Below are 24,934 nucleotides of genomic sequence, written 5' to 3' on the forward strand. Positions count from 1 at the left end.
GTAATTTTGAGCTTTCTTCAGATGATGAAGCTCTACTGGAACATCAAATAGTCCCCCAAGAGCAGGAGTAGGAGTCCCATTTTTCAGCAGTAAACCCACAAGATGATACCCAGTGGAGAAGCACTTTGGCTCTTGGGCCAGGGGTACGGCTTGACGGCCTCCCTGGTTGTTCGCCTTACTCAACCTGTCCACAGCCGTGAAGGCCATTACACTGCAGAACTGCATGTAATCAGAGCTCAGGGTTACAGGAAAAACCTTTGCACATGTAGTTTCTGTATTTGGCTTCATTTCCTCTTCTGAGTCTGTCCTCAGAGCCACTTGCCCTTTATTTCCCCCACCCAGGGTTGCTGGCCATGAGCAACCAAGTTGCCACAAGAGGCTCAGGCACTGCCACGAACCGGGCACATAGTCATCAGATGGGAAAGGTGGTCAGAAGGAGGGGAAAACCAACCCTTCCGAAACAGACAGCAAAGCAAAACGATTTCCAAACACCAGGCAACATTTCCTGATATTTCTCAAGAAAACATCAGGAGCTCTTTAGCAAAAGAGGTAACTAGAAAGCCTCCCCTGGCCAAGGCCAGCATCGGGAACATCCCTCTCTGCACACCACTCCCATGAAGGACATACAGCCCAGGGCCAGCAGGAAATGTGCTGTCGTAAGCTCAAATCTCAGCAGTTGCATAAACGAGCAAATGACTATTAGGATGCTCAGATGGGCTCATCTCTTGCTTTAATCAAACTTGTTGGTTAAGTCATCATTCACTCAAAGATCTTCCATTCCCTCTTAAGGCACCAGAGCACAGGGAGGCAGTAGTGGATTGCATCTCAGCTACTGCTGTCCTCACCCAACAAATATCAGACTCTGATAAGGAGTGAAGTGCATGCACCGTGCTAAGATTTATTATTTTAAAAACCATCAATGACACACTTGGCAGAATTCAGAATTCTCTTCTGGGAAGAAGAAACTTGCTACATTTTATGTGGGAGTTAAGAAATCTCTACTCCCATAATGAAGTTCACACTGACAAACGCAGACACAAATCTTCATGAAGTCGCACAGCTCCCCCCACCCTTGGTGGGAACCAGGGATATTCATTTCAATTTGAAGCATCAAATCCTTCAGGCCAGAAGCACCAGACAGAGAATAACCCCATCTTGCCGTGTCCTCTGCGATGTATGACTTGGAATTTAAAGTGGAAAAAACAAGTTATCACACTGCATTTTATTTTTCTGGTGCTTAAACCCTTGCCAATAATAAAAGAATTCATCACTAAGAAGCAGCTCGCTTTCTGATAGAGGTGCATGCTGTGGGACAGACCCCAGCTCATTCTCCCACAGCATTACATCATCTGAAGGGCAAACAGGAGCAAGGGTTTAAGTGCTAAAGCAAACAGATCTAGTTTTAACACACAGGTTGATGAAAGCGGCTGTACATAGCTACTCTTGAAGTAATTTCTTTGTAGTCTTCATTCCCACAGATAATTATGAGCTTAAACATTCCAAAACTTCAAATAATATTCTGCACTTTCTTCAAATTAAAAAAATAAATTAAATCGCACATTCTTTTTAAGTCAAGATTAATGCATCCTCACAAGAGTAGCAGTCAATAACCACAGCTACCTAGGTGACAGACTTGTGGGGGTGCTCTGGGGTACCCAGTTTTCCCAAAACCCAGTCTCCCATGTCTGTACTTCCCTTGTAAGCAGTCAGTGCTCAGCCCACCTACAAACCCATCCAACTTTGCAGCGGGTGACCACTGCTGCCAAGCACCAACTACACAATGGCGTTGCAAGGACAGTTTGGGATGGATGACGACAGCATCACACAGAGTCCAAGGATCCAGTCCCACAGTAAGTATCAACGACAGCAAGTGTATTTGGAAATCAGAAGTATTCTGCTCTTTTTACATAGATATGTTTATGGTCTTGTAGAAAGGCTGTACCTCGACATGGGTTGAATCAGTAACTAATCTAAAAAATGTTAAGCTTAATATTATTCTCTTGGAGACTATATACATAGAAGCCTTCCTGTAAAACTAAATTTCGGTAATACCAATTTTTACAAAGAGGCTTTCACAAAGCACTGTTAGCAATAAAATTGCATTTAGGAGAAAAAGCTGTAGGTCTTAACTCCCCAAATGCTGCGAGTATGACCTCTGGGGAACACTAGTTCAGCAAACGAGGAATCCATGTAGTATTTCACAGCCACCTGAAAACAAAAAAATTACAGTGCAATGGGCCAGCATGCCTGTCCAGAGTGACTGGTATTTAATAAATTATGGCAATATTAAAAACAGAAGACAAGGGGGGAAAAAAGACCAAAAAACACCCTCTAAAACAAAGACAAAAAACTACCCCAAACAAAAAAACCCCAACCACCACACAACAAAAAAACAAAACCAACCACCAGTCCCTGCTCCTTCAAGGGCACAGACCAAAAAAAGAGTGGGCAAAAGAGAACTTAAAATGAAACACAACTAGTTTGTGATGGAACAGGTTTCATTCTCTTCCCCAGATTTGGAGAGCATGCTGTATTTTGGGTAGCAAGTGTGTGGAGAGGAGCAGGGGCCAGAGAATATCAAAATCAAACCAAGCCACAAGGCATCAACAATCCCTTGATGACAGGACAGTAGTTTTTGTTGGCACAGCTCACGACAGCTGGAGGAATAATTGCAAAGCTGAGTGAACATGCCTCAAATATATTTTGCCTTTAGATTCTCAGCTGAAAGATTCTATCCACAAGCACTTTGCAAACGTTAATTAAACCCACATAGCCCATTTTGGCAGATCAAGGAGTTTTTACCCTTATTTTGCAGAGAGGGGAATGAATATGTCTTCTAACGTAAGGTATCTACTCTTTCTACTTAGGAAGTGCCCCATAGATAGATACACCACTAAAAACACAAATTAATCTTTCCAGTTCAGCAGCTTTCCTCAGCTCACAGCCAGGACGGATAGAGTTGATAGCACTTATTTCCCTCTGACTACTGCCCAAACAGAAATCTTGACTCTGCAGAAAAAGCTAGCTAGCTCTGACCATGCAAGTCAGAGGTGACTACGAGCACTACCAACAAGCCTTAAAACACCACCATCCCTTTCATGAGTTGTAAAAAATTCAACTGCTTTTCCTTTGGTTTTCCACTTCAAAGGTGGCTCAGCCTTTCCATATTGACTGGGCTTCATGTTGTGAAATGTCCCTCCCCGTGTCAGAGCTGTTCCCTACAGGATTACCTTAGTAAAGCCATTGTCCAAGGAAACATCCGAGGCTCCTGGGCTGCTTGCTTACCTACATTCAGACTACATGCTGCCAGTCACAGATTTACAGAATGGCTGGGGTTGGAGGGACCCCTGGGACCACCCGGCCCACCCCCTGCTCAAGCAGGCTCTCCTACAGCAGCTGCACAGGATCACATCCAGGTGGGCTCTGGACGTCCCCAGAGAAGGAGACTGCACAGCCTCTCTGGGCAGCCTGTCCCCGTGCTCCATCACCCTCAAGGGAAAGAAGTTTTTCCTGCTCTCCCCACGGAGCTCCCTGTGCTGCAGTTTGTGCCCGTTGCCCCTTGTCCTGTCGCTGGGCACCGCTGACAAGAGCCCGGCCCCGGCCCCCTGACACTGGCCCTTAAGGTACCTGTGTGCATCGCTCAGGTCCCCTCTCAGCCTTCTCCTGCCCAGGCTGAACAGGACCAGCCCTCTTAGCCTTTCCTCATAGATATGCTCCAGCCCTCTCATCATCTTTGTAAAGATAAAGTTCAAGAGCCCCACTACCAGTAGGGAAGAGCTTGTCCTTATAACCCCCAGCAATATGTCTGCCATATCACCAGCTCTCTTCTGCTGGAAGAGGGGAAATACTTCTAGCATCTCTGCCATGCAATGCTCCAATTAGGGACTTGAGTCCTCAGCTTTGGCTGAGTTCCTCCTCACTGAGCTAAAGGCAAGTGCCTGCGAACCAGTAACAACCAAGTTTCATCCGTCTTCCCTTTAATTAGACATTATATCAGCACACATAAGTATTTCAAAGTAGCTTTATGCCTAGCCATCAACAGCTACTGCTACCGTTCCAAACCTCCTATTCCATATATTAATATACATACACCGCTCTCCGATGTGATAAAATAAAACTGTATTAGTGTAAATTTAATCCAATATGCTGAGTTAAAGCAGGAAGAACCAGTGGAGATGAAAAGAAGCAGTGAGGTATTTACTGCAATCAAAAAAGAAGAAAAGGCATTAAGTATTTAAGACACCTACAGTGGGGTAAGGCAGTAGTACCACTGTCTTCTGCAAAAAAAAGAGCTTATCCTCAAAAGAAAACCAGTCAATTATTTGCTAAATTGACATGGGAAAAAATGTATTTAAGAGGAGAAAGGTCAGTTTTCGGATCTACAAAGAGTAGCTGAGAACATCCGCAAGGACAGGAAGAATAGGCATAAACATGCACGTTAACTAAAAAGCCAAAATACACAGTGGTGGCCAATGCTTGTGATCTTACCATGAAAATAAGCATATTTAGAGTTCTTCCCTGTTTAAAAAAAAAAAAAAAACACAACAGAAAACCCCAACACACCAACCTTGGGGCAGCTGATTAAGTATATATTTCAGTTGGAAATACATTTAATGATGCAGTTGGAAAGGAAACTTAAGTGGAACACATTCAAAGACTTAAGACACTAAAAGGCATAAAATCCACTAGTTTTCAAAGATCTCACCCCAACATATGTATAGCCTAGAAAAAGTTTAGGTAGGAACATAACAGTCTAAAATATGCAGTTTAAAACTTTGTTTCCATTCTAATTTCTTGTCTAACACATAGTTGATAGAGCCCTCTGCCTTACACTGCTGAACATGGAAGGAGGTTTTCTACACAGGTGAAGACTGTCATCTCTTGCCTCACCCCTCAGGTGCTGAGGGATGTCTGCTGCCCTGCAGAAGGACAGCACAAGTCTCTCATTTGTGCCAGCAAAGCCAGATGCCTACGTGCAGCCAAGTCTGCTGCAGATCCCTTGGACACACCAGTTCAGCAGCAATTACAAGTCCACCAGTTTCACATGCAGTAAGTGCACAGAGTTAAAGGATTCTTCAACCTAAAGGAACTATCAAGGAGGTAAGAGTTTGGGGATACCAACTGCCATTCAAATCACCTAGTCGCATGCTCTAGATTCTATTTTACTCAAATTCAATGTCATTCAGGTTATATTTTCCTACAACAGTGGAGGTGAAGACGTTTTCAAATCGTACATCACATCTCCAGCGTCATTAGACCTCACTTCACTGGCCATCTAGGCCAGCCTGCCTGGCTTTAAAACCCACCTGCTAAGTGTGGTGGTCATCTTATTCAGATACTGCCATCCACCAGAAACACTGCTGGACAGTGGTCCTTCAGGACAGCTCTGAAACACTACATTTCTGCAGCTAGTGTCTGCTGCTGGGTAACTGTGTTAATACATATATATAACATTTTTTATTCAATTTATGTTTATAGTGTAACACCATGCCCTACAGGGCACAGCACAGGGTTTGCCACCATATGGCTACTGTACTCTGCAAGTCAGGAGACTGTCCAAGGCTGCAAGCAGTGTTTAGGCCAAACACAGAAGATGGAAAGCTTTCCCTAGACTAATCCAGTGCCTCAATGGCAGTCTCGGGGGCTTCCATGGTCACAGTAACTTTTTGTAGGAGCTGGAAAGTATGACTTGCCAAATCAGGCTGCTATGTGCCACAGCATACTGGGGCCACCGCTGGTAAGTCAGTTTGGTCACTGCTCCAACACAGGCAAGTTGCGATCTGGCACAGCTAGGAGACATCAGAAGCATTTGGGGTAGAGCCAGCAGATGTTTGATGCAGCATTTAGTTACCCTCTCTCCGACACTTTGCAGCAGGGCAGGACCCACAGCAAGCCCAAACTGCTTACTCCACCCAGCCCCATGTGCCAGATCCAGTCCAGGTTCTTCCCATGCAGCTGCTTGCTTCCTTTGCCGTCCAGGTCAGAGCTGCTCTTCCAACTGCTCACTCAGGATGGTGGTAATACAGGGGTTAAAATGTATCTCTACTGCACGTATTCATTTTCAGTGATAGAGAGCGCCAAAGTTTTTTGGCTCAAAATTTCATCTATGCCTTTGGCTTCTAGTTAAATTAAGATTGCACACAGTGAGGTAGACATTGAGACATTATTAAAGGTGTCCATTGCATTCAGAGCAATTCCCACAAAAATGTATGTATTTGCAGTACAATTCATCTTGATGACAACTTTGAATCAAAGCAATTCCAGATGAGAAAAGTTGCTGCGTTTTAACGCACACCACAATGCAAGGCAGCTGCACTGACCTTTCCAGGCTGCCATTCTGGGGTCCTTCCAACAAAGAGTTGCAGCTTTTGGACTGGTTTTGGATATATACTGCCCTTTGAGGACATGGCACAAAGCAGCACCCTCCAACATGCCATGGATCTGCAGGGTGTAGCAGCAGCCTGACTGGTACCAGCTGAGTGAAAGGTGGCATAATGGATAACCCTATGCCTGTACCCAGCATAGGAGGAGAATGGGAGACCTGGGACCACCAAGGCCTGCGGCAGCTCTGCCCACAGGGATGGCAGAAGAGGAGAACATAGAGGCCCCAAATTCACAGCCACACACCAACCTGTCAATGCACAGGGTGCTGTGCCACCTGAGCTGCCTTCCTCTTCTAAACTTCAAGGAGAGGTTTAAGGGGCAGCACCCAAGGGTACCCTCCTGCCTGTGTAGGCAAGGGGCAGGGTCCAGGCCTTGTTGTTTTGTTCTTTACAGTAAGAGACAGAGCACGTTTTTAGCCTTCCCACACAAATCCATAGTCATATGACTGCCAACGCTTTATCACTTCCCATTTCGCTTTTTTTTGTTTGTTTTAAACTTTGCCCAAGGTTACATTCAGCAAAGGTTTCTCCCTCAAAACACAACACTAAAAATTCTATCACATTAACATCTGGAAATTGCACTAAAATCCTTGTTGGAAGCGCGTGCTTATCAGAAGAAAGCCCCAACCAAGCAAAAGAGCAGAAAATTTTTGCCACACATACTTTTGCAGGTACAGCATTTCACAGAGGCCACCTTGCAGGCTGTCGCCATGACTTCCCACAGATCTATAACCCCCCACCAGCACGCACCTTCTCCTGCTCTTATGGGAGGCAAAGACCACACACATGCATCTATCACACAAAGCAAGCATTACTCGGTAGCCTTGAATCTTGATAATGAATATAAACAAGCAAAGGACAGCTCAGGACTTCCAACACCAAGTTCAACCTGCTATACTCACCAACTCAAAGCCCTCTCTGAAACAGCACTAAAATGTTTTAGAAAGAGTCCAACTGGCTATTGAACTCACTCCCCTTTTTTTCCCCCCAAACTACTGATTTAAGGCGGCAGTATCTCATGATTAAATGCCACCTTCTAACTCTCAGCCACTGTGTATTTGTGGCCTTGTAATACCCTTGCCTTTTGGGGATCAACACTGTCCTTCAAGGATTTCTGCCTCCCCAAATAGTATCACCTGTATTACATATTTACAGAGAGAGCTAGTAACCCTTCTGCCACCCCTCAGCATCACAAGCCCACCTCTGTTATCCACTACAGCTGCTCCAGAATGCCTGACAGGGCCACTTTTTTGGCTCCCATGTCCAGCAGATGTTCCACACTTCAGAGAAGCAGCAGTTTCTTATGTGGCAGACTCTTCCAGATCATACTTCACTGAGTCTAATGACTCTGGAAAGATCCCTTGGGAGGGAGTGCTTTATTGCCAACGAGCTCCATTAAATATCCAACAAGAAAAGGCAAAACACTTTTTTTTTTTTTTTGTTTTAATTCACTACTGGTGTGAGAGACTTCATTTAGGATGTGGTTTCACACTGTCACTCAGCTGATCTAATGGCCTGTTGCCACTAAAACCTGAGATCTCTTCCCCAGCTTCCAAGCCTGGATCCACAGTGAGCTGATTCATGGAGTTCAGCTGGAAGGAAACTGTCTGCACTGAGAAGGAAGGAATCAGATATGTATCAGCACAAAAAGATCAGCTGGAGTGCAACACTGGGAGCAAAACCTTTCCTTGCAGCACCAGCTTGACAGTTCAGCTACAATGCACAACCACACTCTAAATTTAGATAGCTTTATAACTCTAAAAGCTGTATCTCATGTCCATTATTCCTCTCTCAACACAAGAATGAGCCATTCTATTGTAAATGCTTTTATATCACCCTAGTGCTCTCCACCCTACCGAAGCACACATCAATTGCAAGATAAAGGGGTTCAACTTTTGAATGTAGACAAAAACTGAGACAAAGTTAATGGTAGTGAAAGACAGGTTGCCTGGGGAGGGAAATGATCATAGGTTTAGGAGGGAAAGGGGAAAAAACCCCTACAGACAGTTTACCTGTGCTTGGGTCACCACTCATTAAAGCTCTGAAGAGAATCGCTTCACAATTGCTTACTGGATGTAAGCTAACAAGGCTTACTCCCTTATTATCCATCTCAGACAGCATCCAGCAACCCTTTCACACACACAGCCTAATGGGAACACTTACTCTGAATAAAATGAATAGAAGGAAAGAAAAACTAGGGGCCTTTATTTGAGCAAGAAAAATGCATCAGGAGACCCAGCAATGGCATTGGGTTTCACTGCTTACTTCCCTAAGTCACTCTCTGCATTTTCACCTTCTCCAGAAAAGGAAAAACTTCTCTTGAAAACAAACTCCAGTTTGTGCAGGCAGAAGACATGGTTGTTTTCTCCTGTTGGTATTTCTATCTGCCCCTGCTGATTTGGGATTTCCAAAAGACTTTTTTAAACGTTTTCTCATTCAGGCTGCACTCCATTTTAAGAAGTTTCTGGAGAGACCGAACAGTGTTCAAAGCAGTGTTAAAAGTATTAAACTCTTAATTTTGGCTATTAGGCAAAGCACAGTGTTCAACAGCAAGTAGCCAGTCTCTGTCCCAGTTTGGTTTTTTTCTTTCTAATCATGGCTTGAAAAAAAGGCAGCTGTGACACACACTTTAATTCTTTACATATTTAAGATTTTTTTACTGTACTAAATAAAATCCAACATCAGACAGTAATATACCAGTGATATCTCCTGTCAGGGCTGGCATCACTTTTCCCTTCTAATCTTCTGCTAAAATAAACTACTAATAATTATTTTTAATGTGCTTTAATTTAAAGGTTAAAGGTTGAAAGAATACACAGCTTGCTAAAAGAGAACATCAAAACCTAACTTTGACCAGAAAGGCTAAAACACCCAATTTCAGCCCAAATATTTTGTCAATTGTCCCTCCCCTTCCCACTAAAGATTCAAAGCTATGTACTGTGCGGTTACAGTCTGGCAGACAGCAGCAGGCTGACACTTCATCTCACTCTTACTGAAAGACCTGAGGCAAAAGCATATAGAAACAAAGACACACTTGACTAGTGAACCCAAGAGTATCAGTATAGATTAGAACCCTAGAGACCCAACGAAGGCTTCCTTTCCTCCTCAAAGGCATCAGCTCTGTGATGCCTCACGGTGAGCACTCCAGACAGAATTAAAAGGACACTACAGCTGTCCACAGGGAAAGGCAGCAGCTGGATCAGCAGGATGAAGCAGAGGATTCCAGGCAGCCCCACACAGAAGATGGGAGGGGAAAAGGGAAGCAGCCCATCCTCCCCTCCTTCAGGGCAGTTTCAGTGCAGCAATGCACCCACCTTCCATTCCTCCCAGCTTAAATCTCTCTTCCAAAAATGCTTTCATAAGAACTGCCTTCTAAAACTTGAACTATAGCCTGGACAATCTATACCGTCCAGAGCAGCAGCCACCACTAAACACTTGTACGGAGGGTCAAAGCACTGTGCAATGCCTCTGAACTCATTCCAGAACCAGACCAACTTGGCACTGTCTTTCAAAGGCTTCCTCCTCTCTTTTCAACAGTGTAAATACTAATACGCAAAACAATAATCTGGCTCATCATAGATTACTAACAAAGATTCAAGTCTTCAGGTAAGTTTTTCTGCAGTACTGTCTTAACACAGGTCTGGGCTGCAGCCTGCTCATGGAGGCAGAAGTGAAATCTGTTCTGCCCAGGAGCCTTCCCAGCAAGGTAACCCACACCCCTTGCTCACCACTCCGGACCAAGATTTCATCTTCCCAAATTTTAAGCATCCTCTTCCCAGTGAGATTCCCATAACTTCCACATCAGCCTTTCTGCTGCCTGCGGGAGGTACAAATCCTGGCTTCCTTTCAGCTCATGTCACTTTGGAGGTGGCAATAGAAGAAAAGCCTGTAAGAAATAAGTATCCTCCAGTCATCACCATCACCAGCTAAACATCCAGACAGCAGCAGGCCTGGGACCCACTGAGTACAGGAAGCACATGACAAGAAGACTTCCAGAAGCGAAAAATTTAATAACCTTGTTATTATTTTCGGAAAAATAACAACACTGATTCCCACTCTTCTTTCGATTTGCAACAGGAGGAGGAAGGAGTGCGAAGCAGGGAGAAACAAGTTGTTTAAACAACAGCTGTTACATCAATACCAGCATAATGGAGTCGCAAGCATCCTGTTCTTGTCAGAGCAGCCGCTGCTTAAGTTAAGAGCTCTGCCTTTTGAAGAAGATTTTATAACCTCAAACACAAATGTTCAGCTATATTTTGTTCCTAATCAGGAGACAATTATCCTGCTGAGTGATGACAGAACAATTCCACAAAGTAAATCCTTTTCATATCAGGGCCTTCTATGATCAAGTTGCACTGGAAACTTCCTTGCTCACACAAAAGCAAGGAGGATTTCACTTGTGCTTCCCCCAATTGTTCCCAGGGGCCTCCCTCCAAACTACCATGTGAACCTTCAGTGTAGAAAAAGCTTCATCTGACAGCATGAGGTAATCCACTTTAATCCAAACTGAAATTTCACTAGCCAATCTTTTATCAAGTCTGAGGCTATCTAGAAAGTGTTTACATCCAGCTGTCTACAGATTTTACCCACAGAAGCGAATTAGTGCTACTGGCAAACATTGTTCCCTACTTCCCAGTCATTACTATAGTAACGCAAACCTCCTGTAGAGTCCCTTTAATACTTTAACCACTTTGAAATAGCCCTATTATAGTAAATAATCACTGCGACATTTTCATATCACAGGCAAGTTTTAATCTGTTCTCAGGCTTTGTACCTTGCAGTATTCTCATCTCCAACACCATTTCCTTCCTAGGTGCCAAAGTCCAGATACACTTAAACTGCTTCCAACAGAGCAGGTTTCTGGTACCTGCTTTTAGATAAATGAAGGATATCGCATTCATGAGAAATTGAGGGAAACCTGAAGTTCTTAAATCAAACTGAAATCTGACCAGTCCCCAAGGTTACTAACCCCATTCTTACAACAGAATCTTTTAATGAGCACAAACTATCAAAGCCTCCGCTTTACAAATTACTTGGAAGCTGATGATTCCTGTATCCTGGAGCCCTCTCAACCCTGGCTGGCAGACACACTCAGGAGCAGAAGCACATCCTGAAACATCACACATCACCACCACAGCACTTGAGGTGTTCAACGGAAGAAAACAGAGCAAAACAAAGGAACCATCAGCCAGATTCAATGAGGCTTGTCTGACTAGGAGGAGGCATCCACAGCAGGCTCAGCTCCTCAGCCTCCATCCAGCTTCCAAGATGATCCATCATCCACATACAACACCCTTTTGGCAAATCTGGATGCAATTCAAATTCAGACTTATGTGCCTGGCCAGGACACAGGTTAGAGCCTAGATACTCCTTATTTTGCAGAGAAGATTTCACATCGTCCAACAGTTCTCCAGGCTGGCATAATACAGGTCTACTTCCAACTCATTCCGTAAATAGCTCTAGGAAAATGTCCCAGCAGGCTACCTGGCCTCCAGCAGACATGATTTCTGATCAGCCACTGTTACCTCTAGAGCAGATGGCACATGTTCAGTGAGGTCTTCAGAAACCATGCTTGTAGATAAAGCATACGAAGAAAAGCTGGCAGAAAATTGTCCCTTGCAGCGAACATGTGAAAAGCCTGATGATCCTCTACCTCAACAAAAAAATTGCAGCTTCAGCTTCAGTGACTGTCTGCCTATTTATCTCTACCACTGCAAAAGCACCAGTAAACATTTACCCCTTCTTCAAAAGAAAGTCCTGCATGGTATTTCTGAACAGGAATGGTCAGATTCTCCCCACTCCTTTTTGGATGGGGGCACAAGAGGGAGGAGCAGAAAGAACCTGGTCTAGACCTTTGCCCCTGTAGTAGAGACAGCATGAAAAATTTAGCTAGGGAAATCTCGTCAGATACCCTCCCAGGAGCAGCTCAGGAATGAACCCAAGAAACAGCCTAGAGAAGAGCAGCAAGGGAGCTGGAGCCACAGCCCAACAGGGGATAGCTGAGCTTTGTTATTTAATACTGAAAAAAGCAGCAACACCAAGAGAATAAGAGGAATGGAGAGTTGCAGACCTGCATTAACACATTATGGAGGATCCTGCACACAACCTGATGGCTTTAGCCTTACTTGAGCTCTCTTCCTCTAACCTGTCACGTGATTCAAGAACAACTGCAAGCAGAAAAGAAATAAACACACAAACAGTGACTTATTCTACCTAAATATGAAGCAGTTCCTGGAGGGGAAGGCAAGAGAACAGAACCCGAACTGATATTACAGGCTTAGCAAGCAGGAGCACTTCAGTACATACTGCCCGCTTTGTAATTCTGCTACAAAGGCAGCCTGTTACAGCTCGACCATTACAGCATTGTCCCACGCTGCCTCAAGTCTCAATTTCAATGGCTGTATTAAATGAAAAAGTCCCCTGGGTGATGGCGCTAGTTGGCTTGTTGGAGCTCCCCATTTATAGCACACTGAGTCGCTGGATCACAGTGGGGATCCCAGCAAGGTCTCCAAACCAAGCTAACACATAAGGTTTCCCCTACATGGAGTCTCTCCATCACAAGAGATTTCCCTGGGCAGAAGAGTCCTGCACATAACACTGCATTTTATAAGCCCTTTCCACGCTGGCTATATTATTCAATGTACTAAAATAAGTAAAATATAAATAAAGAGATGCAGTGTTCCAGTGCTGTGCAGGAAGAGCTGATCCCTCTTTCAGAGAGATCAATGTCTGGCATATTTACACCCTCAAAGGAATGCCCAGCCAAAAATAATGCTGAAACTAGCAAGAGAAACAGCCAATTTGGCTGTTCTTATCCCAATCAGATTAAAAATTACTCTCTATTTACCATCTTACTAAACTACATCTGAAATTGTTACAGTAGGCTGTCTGTGGGCTGGCAAGCTAGCTGCATGCAACTTCACATAAGCACACATAAAAAGAAAGAGAAAGAGCCATAAATATATTTTTAATATATATGAAACAGCCAATGAAAGAATGAAAAAAACTCCTGCCAACAGTCCCTCACTTTGAACAAGCAGGGGCTGAGGTACCCTGGGTAGTGACAGACCCCAGACCAACCTATGGCTTTTGGATGTACTCTCCCTCTCTCCTCCTCTTAGTGCCATACCTGTTCCAGGTCCAGGGGAACTCCGCAGCCTGAATTCAGGACCATGTGTGGCAGCTCAGTGTGCCCAGGATAACACATCTTGGCAGGCCAGGTGAGGCTTTTGGTAGCTGATGGTTTATTACCAGTGTTTGGACAAAACTGTGCAATGAAATGACATTTGTTGACATACTTTCCTGGATGCAGCAGCAACACCATCTGCTTCAGGAGAAAAATGCTAGGAGGACATGGTCTGCACACACCTGTAGGTCTAGTTTATGGTACCATCATACCACAGACTGGTGCAGAAGAGCTGCAGGGCTTTTGGCATGGTACTGGTATGGCAGAAATGGTAACCACACCCTAACCATGCCCATACCCTACCTATGATCAACATGGGCCCTTCAAACAAGGGGCTGGCTGAGGGAGACAGAAGCCAGGTCCTTTGGCTTCTCTGACCAGAACAAAAGCCACCAGCAGAGCACAGACAGGCCCAAATCACTGCGTGGGTTCTTTGGTTTTAGAAGCAGGAAGAAAGCTCTGGGGAAGGTGGGAGAGAGAAAAGAAGAAAAGCCCAGTGGCAGGAATAGCCATGGAGCTGGGAGGCATGGAAGATAAGCCTCAACACCAGGAAAAACTGCTATGGTTGATCCATGAAGCTCTGACTCAGTGCTGAGGAGACTATGTTCCTTAGCCAAAATGAGGCCCAAGTTTCCCAGGCTGCTGCCCACAGGGCAGGACTTTAACCACCCTTGTGGAAGCCGTGATTCACCTTAGGGCAGCACAAAAGCCACAGAATCGAGTCAGGGCAGATACACAAAACCACAGACTTGTCACAGCCCCAGGCATGCCAGTCTGCAGACCGTCACTGCAGACCTGTGACTACAACTCTGGTTGTTAAGATTTTAACCACATATTCCAGTTCTACTTTTTGGAAACCACAGCACTAATAAAACAAATACCACTTACGCAAAGCACAGGGGATGGTGGGGCATACCTTTCCCTTGCAGAACCAGTACCTGTTTGATGACACCGATTTATATTTATCTAAATAGACTAATTCTCTCTTTTCATATCACTTTCCCCCTCATAAGCAATGGAGAGAGAGAGAAGGTTTAACATCCGGAGTGTTTCTTGTCCCCATTTAGAAGATGCAGTACACACCAGCAGACACTTAGCTTCACGGAATTGCTGCAGGATACAAAGACACATCTCATACCCCAGCTGACAGCTTTAGCACGACCCACACAATGTCTGCCAGGGCTCCTTGTTAAATACTGTATTGTTCTAGTGACTCAGTGCACTGGAATGTATCAGGTTTATTTCCTAGCTTTTCTGATAGAGCCTTTAGATTAGACACAAACCTCTGCTTTGTAGAAAAAAAATAAGTATATGGCTTATTGTTATGTGGAACATATAAAATTTGTGGTTTCTTTTCCAAGGTTATAAATACAGAGAACCAAAGCAAAGGGACAGGCCCTCAGACACGTAATGGTTCTTTCAAGCTTCCAATAAGCAGAATTGTAAGAACATTCAAGAAGAGAAAAAAACCCAAACTTTCACCATGACCAAAAGCTGCCATCAAAAGAGAAGAGGACCAAAGAGTAGTGAAGATGGTCAAAGACGTAGAGTACCTTCTGTAAGGACAGTTGAATTAATTCAGACATGTTTGTCTGGAAAAGAGACCTCTGACAGGAGACACGGTAGGGACAAACAAAACCCAAACCAACATGCAAACAATAATTCCCTAAATAGGGGCTTATAACAGTAAACTAGTTGACAGCAGGTTCAGTTACCAAAAGGAGGTGGTTAAACTTTGAAATGCCTGGTAACAGGAGAGAGGTCAAAAGCACGTGTGGGTTCAAATAAGAGCTAACTAGACTGATGTGAGATGAAGGCCATTTCTAGCTGCTGGAGACAGGACAGTCCTCCGGCCTCCCACAGCTCAAGTGTTTGTGCACCATATTCTTAGTTTTCAATGAAGCAGGCAAGAGTCTATAGGATCTTCTGAGAACAGCAGCAGCAAGAAACAGGAATTAATCTCCCCCACTGCCCAGCGCTCCTCAGGAGGACTGTAGGCAGGAGGTACAGGCAGCCCAAATCCTCCTTGCAATACCAAATTAACTGCTCTCATTTAGCTGCCTTAATTGCAGTCATGAGCAGACACAGACCACACAAGCACGTACACAGCTAAGCCCGATGCTTGCACAGGAAGCATCAGACCTATGCTCGCATTCATACAGATGATGCCACATCCTCATAGGAAGGGACCTGCAATATAACCTCCCACAATACTTAAGCTTTGCTGTCAAGCCAGGAAGCCTCAGGTGGTGCTTGAAGATGAGTCTCCTGAAAATATTTTTATATTCCAGTCACAGGCCAGTTATTTAGCTATTTAGGGCCACAGAGACAGTCTTGCATCAGAATGACTTGGTAAGGACTCCCCTGAAACAGGTTATTTTCCCATTCTATTCCACAGCAATCACAGGCAGACTGTGTTTCCAGCATCTCCTCTGTTCCATGTCTCTGCCAAGAACAGCCCTTCGCTCAGTTATCTCCTACTGACCTAAATTCATACACATAGTCTTCTTGCTTTAATCACAGTCTTTTGCCCTACAAAAGGACTCCAAACCTGAAATCCTTGCCTTCTGTATCATTCCTCCAGCTTTCAGGCCCACAAATGTGTAACAGCTTCTGATGGTCAATGCTGAGCCTGCTGCACATGACACCAGCCATAATAAATGTTCTGCAGGCCAAATTATGCCCTCGGGGAAGTCTACGCAGCCCTGTGGCCTTCTGCAGACTGCACAGCTGTCAGGCTGCAACTTACTACGTTCTACGTAGGATATGCAAGGAGAAAGAAAATTCAATGGTATTGACTTATTTTAGCTACTGAAGTCAGCAGATCTGACTCTAAACGCACATTGGGATTAGATCTGTCAATTAAGACCATGGCATGATGGCACCATTGGTCAATAACGGCATCATTTGTTCTTCACATGACCTCTATGCTACTCCCAGTTTTATTATTCACCACCGTGTTTGTTACAGTAGCTATGTACCAGCCAAGAAGAGAGTCCCCACTGAGTTTGGCACATTACAGAAGGAGGGTAAAAAGACTGTCCTGAATCCAGGAGTATAACAAGCTAAATCAATGCTGTAACACGTAGGAATAGAACATCTGAACCAAGGACATCCTGCATGTCACATTATACTGGTCAGATACAGGAGAAGTCAGGAAGCTACAAATACATAAGCTTGTTTTTCCCCTTCTCCCACAGAAGCGCAGGAATTCTCTGCCCTGCTCCCAAGACATATTTAAGCCAACCTGATGACACAATGCAGTTTCAGTGTGTTATTTTGTCCTTGTCTTTCATTAACAAACACCCTCAGTTTTAAAATTCATCATCCCATGTTATCCTTAGGGCAGTCGCCTGCTAGGACTGTTATAATAAACTTAATTGGGCAATGGTCTCAGTCAACTGGTACAGCTCCCACACTCGCCTGTTGTGTCTGCACCTGTATTTTACAACCAAAAGTAGAGTGTCCTCCTGGCTGGCAGACACCTACAATACGCAGTTAACTATTTCAGTCTGGCTATGCCATTGCATCAGATGGGCCAAGATGTTCCAATTAACCAGTACTTACTAGCTGAAGTCCCTCACAAGTAGTAAGTTTACAAGTATTTTGTAGACATAAAGCATACTCGTTATTACAGCCCATTATCATGCATGCAAGATATTTTAATGTGTAAAAATCCCCCATGAAATAACAATTTTCTCCTCCACTTTCAGAGAAAACCTGCAATCCTTACCATGAACTAGGCAACACTTTCCAGTTCTTTTTTCTTACCCTTTCCAGCCCACAAGTCAAGCCAAGCCTCATTTGCCTGATTTCACAGCACAGCTTTATGAGTAACCCCTACATGTGTCATGGCAGGCTCCTCACCCGTCCTCCTCACCAAGTTCAACACCTCCAACAAAGCTGGAAGAGAGGAGGTGAACCTTTGCTCTCCTGACCCTACAGCCTCCTCCACTCTGCAGCACGGGAAGCCACATCAGCTCTCCACTCTCCTGAAATGTGCACACTACTGGAAGCAGGATATAAATAAAATTTACCACTAAGAGAAGCTGGAACATGCTCCTCCCAAAACACCAAAAGCCAAGGAAGCTTGTCCTTCTAGGACAACACTGTCCAAGCATGTAGACCTAACGCTGCACCCCACTGAATTTTAAGCCATTAGGCCCTACAGAAAAATCTTGCTCTTGAAATATTAAGGTACTCACTGTACAAGGTGATCAACTGGAAAACTGGAATCTGTCCCTCTTCTGTACCCAACTCTCTACTTATTTGTCTGGAGCCTATTAGAGAAGGAAAAAAAGTTGTAAATACAAAGTGACCAAAAAAATTTTTTTTTTTTTAATCAAAAATTAGTTCAGCTAAGCAATGCAAAACAGACACAGACACACACACCCCTGACACCGAGGTCAAGAACTGAAAGAGCCTGCAAAGCTCACAACAAGGTCTCTCAAGCAAATGCTGTGATATTCGAAAACAGCTATGGTACCAGCTGCCTCTGGAGGCTCTGAAGAAAGTCAGACCTGATCCAAGCCAACAGTAAAGCAAGATATTTATATAGAGAGTAACAGCAACAGCTACACAAAACCAGTTACTACAGAGACAATGAAACAGCTCTTTGTGACACATCCTGATCACCAAGGCACCATTAAACACGTGGTTAAGAGCATTACACAGGAAAACAAGTTCTTCCTCACTGGCCACAAGAACAACTTGATCAAGACACAGCCCTGAAGGGTTAGATGGGCTGAGATCCAGCATGCACCAAAGAAGGTCTTTTAATAGATTGGTTGTTTCAACACACTTTATCCCCTTAATAAGGAGCCACCGCACTTCTGCTTAAACCCATTTTGATTAAGCAAAAGATTACCCATAGAACTGCACTGGGATGCAGACAAAAGGAAAATCCGTTGCTAGACATACATGTTAGTATAAATCACACAGACCAATTATTCTTCAGGGAAACATTAAATCCCTGTTCAATTAATAGACACACCTCTTAAGATGAGCATTAAATAATTCTCTACGATGCACCAAGACAACTGGCTACTTCAGTAAATTGGAATAGAAATAACGCCATATAACTCCCTACCACATCACCCTACCGACAAAATCCCAATCAAAACTTGCCCTTAAAACAGTAAGAGGTCAGTAAGGAGAGATGGGAAGCAGGAATGTTACTACTGCAGGGCTATTGTATGCTTTTATTAAAGACTCCTCATCAGAAAATTAAATGAAATGGATAACTTTCATGTTTATCAATAACAGAGCTAATGGTTTTTATGTAAATGCCATTACTTTCAGCCAGATCTGCAACAGACGCAAGCTATAAAGCCCCATCTCTCCCCTTGGAAGTGACTCCCCTTCAGGCAGCCAATCTAAATGCAAATTATAATCAAATGGCAAAACCAAGAGTTTTTCTGGATGATACTGAAAACATAAAGCTAGGGACAAAGCATACCTATTTGAGAACAACCCTCCTCTTCTGGAAAGACCTGCTGAACCCATGCTGCTTTTTCATCCCAAATACATACAAAAATTAAAGTTCAACTTCGTTTTCTTTTACAGTCATATTATTTACCTATACAGCAAAAAAGTATCATCTTCTCATCTTCTTCCATGCTATTGCCCTCTGTGTCAAAACAAGAGAGAAAATGTTCTTCTACCAAGCTACAGAGAGGATATCTCTCAGAGATATTCCACCCACAATGGGAGCATCTCATCAGCAAGGATATTCAACCAGAGCAGTAATAAAGCCCCAGGTGGACTTGGCAGAACGAACAGCACTTCCAAGGAGAAGCTTCCCCCTGAAAATGCGAAATAGAGTTGTTTGTGTAAGTCAGAGGAAAAAGGTGTTATGACAGGGTGGTTATTAGGAGGCAGAGATATAAAATCAGCACAAGGAGCACCATTCTTGTAGTATAAAAGGTTTTTTGAAGAACTCTTAAATGCTGACCCCTGCCTGGAGCACCTATCAAGTCAGGTGCTTTGTTGGCACTAATTAAAACAAGGTATTAATGGCAAATCTGAAATCAACTAATATTAGAAACGGCACTATTTAGTAAGTAGAATGCACAAAGGAGAAACTAATGATTAAAACAAAGGCCAGAGATATGACAACCTGACTACAGCACCAGTCTGCAAGTAAGTCTTAGAGGGGACTTGCTTTAACTACCACAAGCAGCTGAACACCAAAACTACCATTCCTAAGAGGAGCACATGTCCTTGGAGGGATGCAACTAATTAACAATACAGCTATATACATGCTCATTACATGGGTGAAGAGCACAGCACTTTGTATGTTTTGAAAGTGCATACTACAGGAATAATCATCGAGCAGAACCTTGCTCATTAACATAAAAAACTGAGAGACCATTTCTGCAAATGGATGGATTTTGTGAATTAGCCAGTGAGAGAACATGCAAAGCTGGGAAGCCAGAGAGACAACACAGCCCAGCAGGCACCTGGCTGACTTCTTTGGCTACCTGTAATTAAATTATTTATCATTGTCTCAATGTCTGTGAGTGAATGTGCAGCCTGTAAACAAAGTACCTCCTATTACGCAAGGCCCTGAAAAATCTGGTTAGTAGAGTTTGACTGCCCATCAAAAGAGGTCATTAAATTAAAAAACACAACCCTGATGACCTTCTCTCAGAAACTTTTCATGTGGGCCAGCCTTTCAGAATACTCATCGATTTCTTTTTCAGCTGTTCTGACATACTTTGAGGTTAAACAATTACTCACAGATCTATCGTTTTATGCACCAAAATGCTGGCTTTCAATTCTTGATCATGACTTGGAATTGCTAAAGCTGCCTTCTCCCTCTCCTCCTCTACAAGCCTGGTGAAGCAAGTCTTGGTGTGTAGCCACACGGTGAGCCTTTTCGAGCAAAAGCAGACTGGGGCCCCAACTTCTTGGTGCTTGTCAGCACACTGACCACACGCAGGATCAACCTGTGAGCAGTGAGAAAAGGAAGCCCTTCCAAAAGAAGCACATCTTTTCTTTTCCTCATTTTGGACATTTCAGCAATGCAGTTCACAGTACAAGCCCATGAACAGATGTCCTGGCAGAAGTGGCGAGTAGCAGCACTGGTGTGCAAACCAGCGGTCAGGCACAGCAACTTGGGGAGACAACTCTGCTGCTCCAGAAAACACACTGCGCAACCACACAGTGGTGCGTCAGTGGCAGTGCCACTCAGCCACCCAGGATTTCACACCCAACCACCATGCACAAACATAATCTGATTCAGCAGTCATGTTCCAACATCAGCTGTCAAACCACAACCACAGTACACTTGCTGTAGCAGTGTGCGCAGCAATATGCTTGTAAACCAGAGCTGTTCCTGTAGCAAAGCTACTTCCTCCCAGAACTGAAGATTCAAAAATCAGAAGTGGCATATCCATACATCGGTGCCCAGCCACGCCACACACATCCCAGCCACCACTCGCGCACTCCTGTGTACAACCTGGACCACTGACTTAACCAAGAAGTTACGTGCCAGCAATATAAAGATTTTCTTCTGGGTGGCAGAAACTTCCAGCAATCACTTAAATTTTTCAATTTTGCAATTTGCAATTTGAAATATTTCCCCTTGCAAAATGCTTCCTAATGGCTCCTGTTCTTAGCTGTAAATTTCAAGACCATGCTAAATTTACTTGGCACTATATTTTTTATTTTTCCCCAAAACACTTTCATCACATGCACTCACACGCAGCGTGGCTTCCCCTGCTAAGGCTCAGGGTTTTCCCTTTGCAAGAGTTCAGGTTTATGCCCACCAAAACGGTCTGTTCAGCAGTCTTTTCTTACCGCCTTTTGTGAGAGTCTTCATGCTATGACAAATGTGTAGAAATGCAAAGCAGAAGTCCATACAAAAAGAAACCAGTGTGTGAGGTAGTTTTGAATTAAACTGTGAGTAGTGAGTTAAAAAAAAGAGAGGCAGGAATGACTTATCACCTCATTAAAGAGCTCCAGTCTGCATTTTTATTAGATATATTTAGACACCAACGGTTAAAAAAAAAAAAAAAAAAAGAAAAGAAAAAAAGAAAAGCAGTTATATTCTTAACATATGGCCCTGGATCAGTCACATGGATATAAACGAAAATAGGCACAGCAGATTCTCCAAACACAGGCAAGGAAATAATTTTAATGGTGCACATGACCTAGAAAATTTCAAGTAATACCAATTCACACAAAGGTGTGACAGAATTCAGCTACTGCAGGGCTGTGCCTCGTCCCCATTCTGCATCGCATATGTCTGTGTATATCACAGACGCTCTCCCTCTTGCTGTCTCCTGTAGTAACTCCTGCTTGCTCCTAATGAACACTCACAAACTGTATCCTTCTTTCCAAGGAAAAGAAACTGCTTTCAGCACTGCCTGTAGGTAAAAGGTCCAACTAATGCTGGACTTTGCAGCATACCGTACCCAAGGCATCGCAGCGTTTGCTTGAACACTGCTTGGAAACACACCAGCACTAACTAGGGTTTTCACCACTCTCCTGCGCCAGGATCTTGCCACACCTTGCAGTTAAGGTATTTCTCCAATACTCCTGTTGGGCTGTTTTCTGACTTCTATTACATAGAGTTTGAAGAGTTCACAAGCTGTCCAGTGCAGTAAAAAGGCAAGTCATGCTGTATTCATTTTCCAGTGGAGAAACTGAGGCACAGAAGACGCATATTCTGCCTAAATTAATTTCCTGTCTCAGTGGTAAAACTGAGCTGATATCCCAGGCATCAAAGCGTCTTCTACGGCATTGCTGTAGCCCAGTGTCATCCCAGGCAGCTCCCTCCTCACTCTAGCCTCTATCCTGCAAGAAATATGCTGCTCCAAGAGAAAACTTGTTTCAAAATCAAGAGTCCATGTATATAATTCTGGCCCACACAAAGCAGAAATTACTAATATAAGCGGTACCTCCCTAGCTTAATGGCAATGATAAATTATGGCCAATCATATACATGGACACTTGCACTGAACAAAACAAGAAGGCGCACCCAGAGCAAGCATGCCTTGCAACCACTAAACACACATTTCTGTGCTGTACGTGGGCAGCAACTGCTGTCCAGAATATTTTAACAGCAGAAAGTACGCTGCTTGCTGTAGAAGGAAAACGCACTACCATCACCACCACACAAAAAAACCCTGAATACATTCCTCCTCATAGTCAAAGCCAAAACATAAGAAACAAGCAATATAATTATTTCCACACAAGGAGGAAAACAAACCCAAGAACACACATACAGAAAGAAACAAGCCTCCAAAACTCTATTTGCAAAATAGTTCACGGACTTCTGTGCAGGATGACAACCTCACAGAAGTACTCAGGAACAGCAAAAACTACAGATAAGCCAACGCCAAGGCTGATGCACACTGCGGAGCCCTTAACCCCCCCCACCCCCTCCCCACCCCACCGCTGGTTAGTTCAAAAAAACCAAAACTCCCCTGCCCAACATCCCAACAGCAGTGAGGTCAGCTGTAATACATGCTGGCTCCATTTCAAGTGCTGACTCTGTTTCTGCCCCCCACTAGTGACCCCATCATAGCCTGCAGCAGTGTCTGCACTGAGGCAGCACCCCAAAGCCAGTGCAGAGCCTGCAGAAGTGGGTGCCCTAAATACTGCACATCCTTCAGCATGTGACTGTGTTTCAGTTTGCCTAACGTCACCCTTTCTGGAGTGGCCTCTATTACAAGCAGAAAGAAAAACATTTTCCTGACTTTTGCATCAAGCACAAAATGCATCAAGCCCATCAGGGACTGCTAGTCCACGCACCTGCCCAGTGATGCTCATCCACAAGAGGTACACCATCCCCTCCATCCCAGGAGGATACATTCAATGTGTCTGGTCCAGAACCAGCCCAGGTTCCCCAGCTGGAATAGTACTGGACCCCAAATCCTTGAAGGCTGCAGGCAAACAAGCCTTCAGCAGGAGCGGAATCAGGCTCTCACCCCACTGTGCTTCCTCCAGATAGCGGAAGGGCTGCTCAGACACACTCACTCTTCACGGACAAGTAAAAGCACTTTAAGGAGGGCTTTTTTCCCCTCCCTTCACTTTGTTTTAAACGGCTGAAGAATTTCCTCTGTGAATGCTCCCAATTGTGGCTCATGCTGAGTTATTTTTAAAAGCACAGAACCAGATTTTCAAGACCCTGAATGAGGAAATGCAAAGCTTTTATTAAGCAATAATAGCCCAGACAATGGTCACAATTTCCCAAGGGTCTGAACACCGCAGCTGACAATAAGCTTTATTCCTTCACAAAACCCCCTTCATGGGCTCAGAGGGTTTGCTTTGTATGATCTAGGCTCAAGTTAGAGAGTTAAAACAAAAAGCCCTGTGGTCGTTTCGGTGTGATTTCCTCCACCAATGCACATCCAATCAGATAGAAAAATCACAGGGAAAAAGACCCTTTGCACTACCTCATTCCCTCCTTTGCTAGTGCAGTAAGGCCCCTCCAGGACATCACCCCATCCAGCTGGACCTTTCCCTCACGGACGGATCACAGCTGACAAACTGGCCAATCTTCCAGGGTCAGGAGAGTGACACAAAGCCCTTCCACTCTCTTATTGATATTTGAACCATCACATGATGACTCTCACTAAAATGGCCAGAAACGTACTTGAAACCTCCGACACGCTACCACATGGTATAATCACAGTGACCATAGCAGCTCCTTCCTTCTCAGAAGGAGCTGCAACTACGAGGAGCTTGTACAGTCTCCAAAAGGACTCAACACCCAAGGTCTGGCCTTGTGCAAGCCACTTCTCATTCAATAAGATGGTAATCAGTTATGGCCAACTGCAACATTACACCTACACTAGCTGGTCTGACTGTCTACAGCCAGTAAAAGCAGCAGACACTTCTGGGGTGCATAAAACTTAATTAGTTCAAGATGTCTACTTAGTAGAAGATGAGTGTGCTACAGAAATGGTTGTTTTTCTCTGCTGACTATAAAGCAGACCTCATAGAAAGAAAGAAAAAAAAACAACAAAAAAACCGAAAAGAGAAACAACTTTGTAGACAACTGGATCTGTTACAAAAGAATCCCAACCTAAATGTCTCCCACTCAAACGCAGCCCTCACCTTAAATAACAAAGACACTAACACCATAAATTGCAGAATCACAGAATGGCCAGGGTTGGAAGTGACCTCTGGAGATCATCTAGTCCAGCCCCTTGCTAAAGCAGGTTCTCCTCCAGCAGGCTGCACAGGATCACGTCCAGGCAGGTTTTAAGCATCTCCAGAGGAGAGTCTTCATCAGTTCTTCAAACTAGATTCCTTAGTTCTTCAAACCAAACCCAGAGTGTTTCTATCCTCTCATCATCTCTCCTCTTCCTTGTCCCAGCAAAAGCTCAGTGTGGCTGCACAGCAAGCTGAG

The 24,934-nt window shown here is 44.1% G+C and overlaps 1 protein-coding gene across 11 annotated transcripts in view; it reads right to left on the reverse strand.

The window, feature by feature from the left end:
- The window catches only part of EXTL3 (exostosin like glycosyltransferase 3), a 130,930-nt gene that overhangs the window by 90,367 nt on the left and 15,629 nt on the right, over positions 1-24,934 (reverse strand). For 7 of the 11 annotated variants that reach the window (XM_040597574.1, XM_040597572.1, XM_040597583.1 and 4 more), the window contains exon 2: positions 17,775-17,849. The exons of 3 other annotated variants lie outside the window; for them this stretch is intronic. The gene's annotated coding sequence lies outside the window, so the exon portion shown is untranslated. Of the gene's footprint in view, positions 1-17,774; positions 17,850-23,331; positions 23,508-24,934 lie in introns of those variants that run through there. One more of the 11 variants, XM_040597573.1, reaches the window with a different exon arrangement.

The sequence above is a fragment of the Falco naumanni genome, chromosome 6, assembly GCF_017639655.2.
Source record: "Falco naumanni isolate bFalNau1 chromosome 6, bFalNau1.pat, whole genome shotgun sequence".
NCBI lineage: Eukaryota > Metazoa > Chordata > Aves > Falconiformes > Falconidae > Falco > Falco naumanni.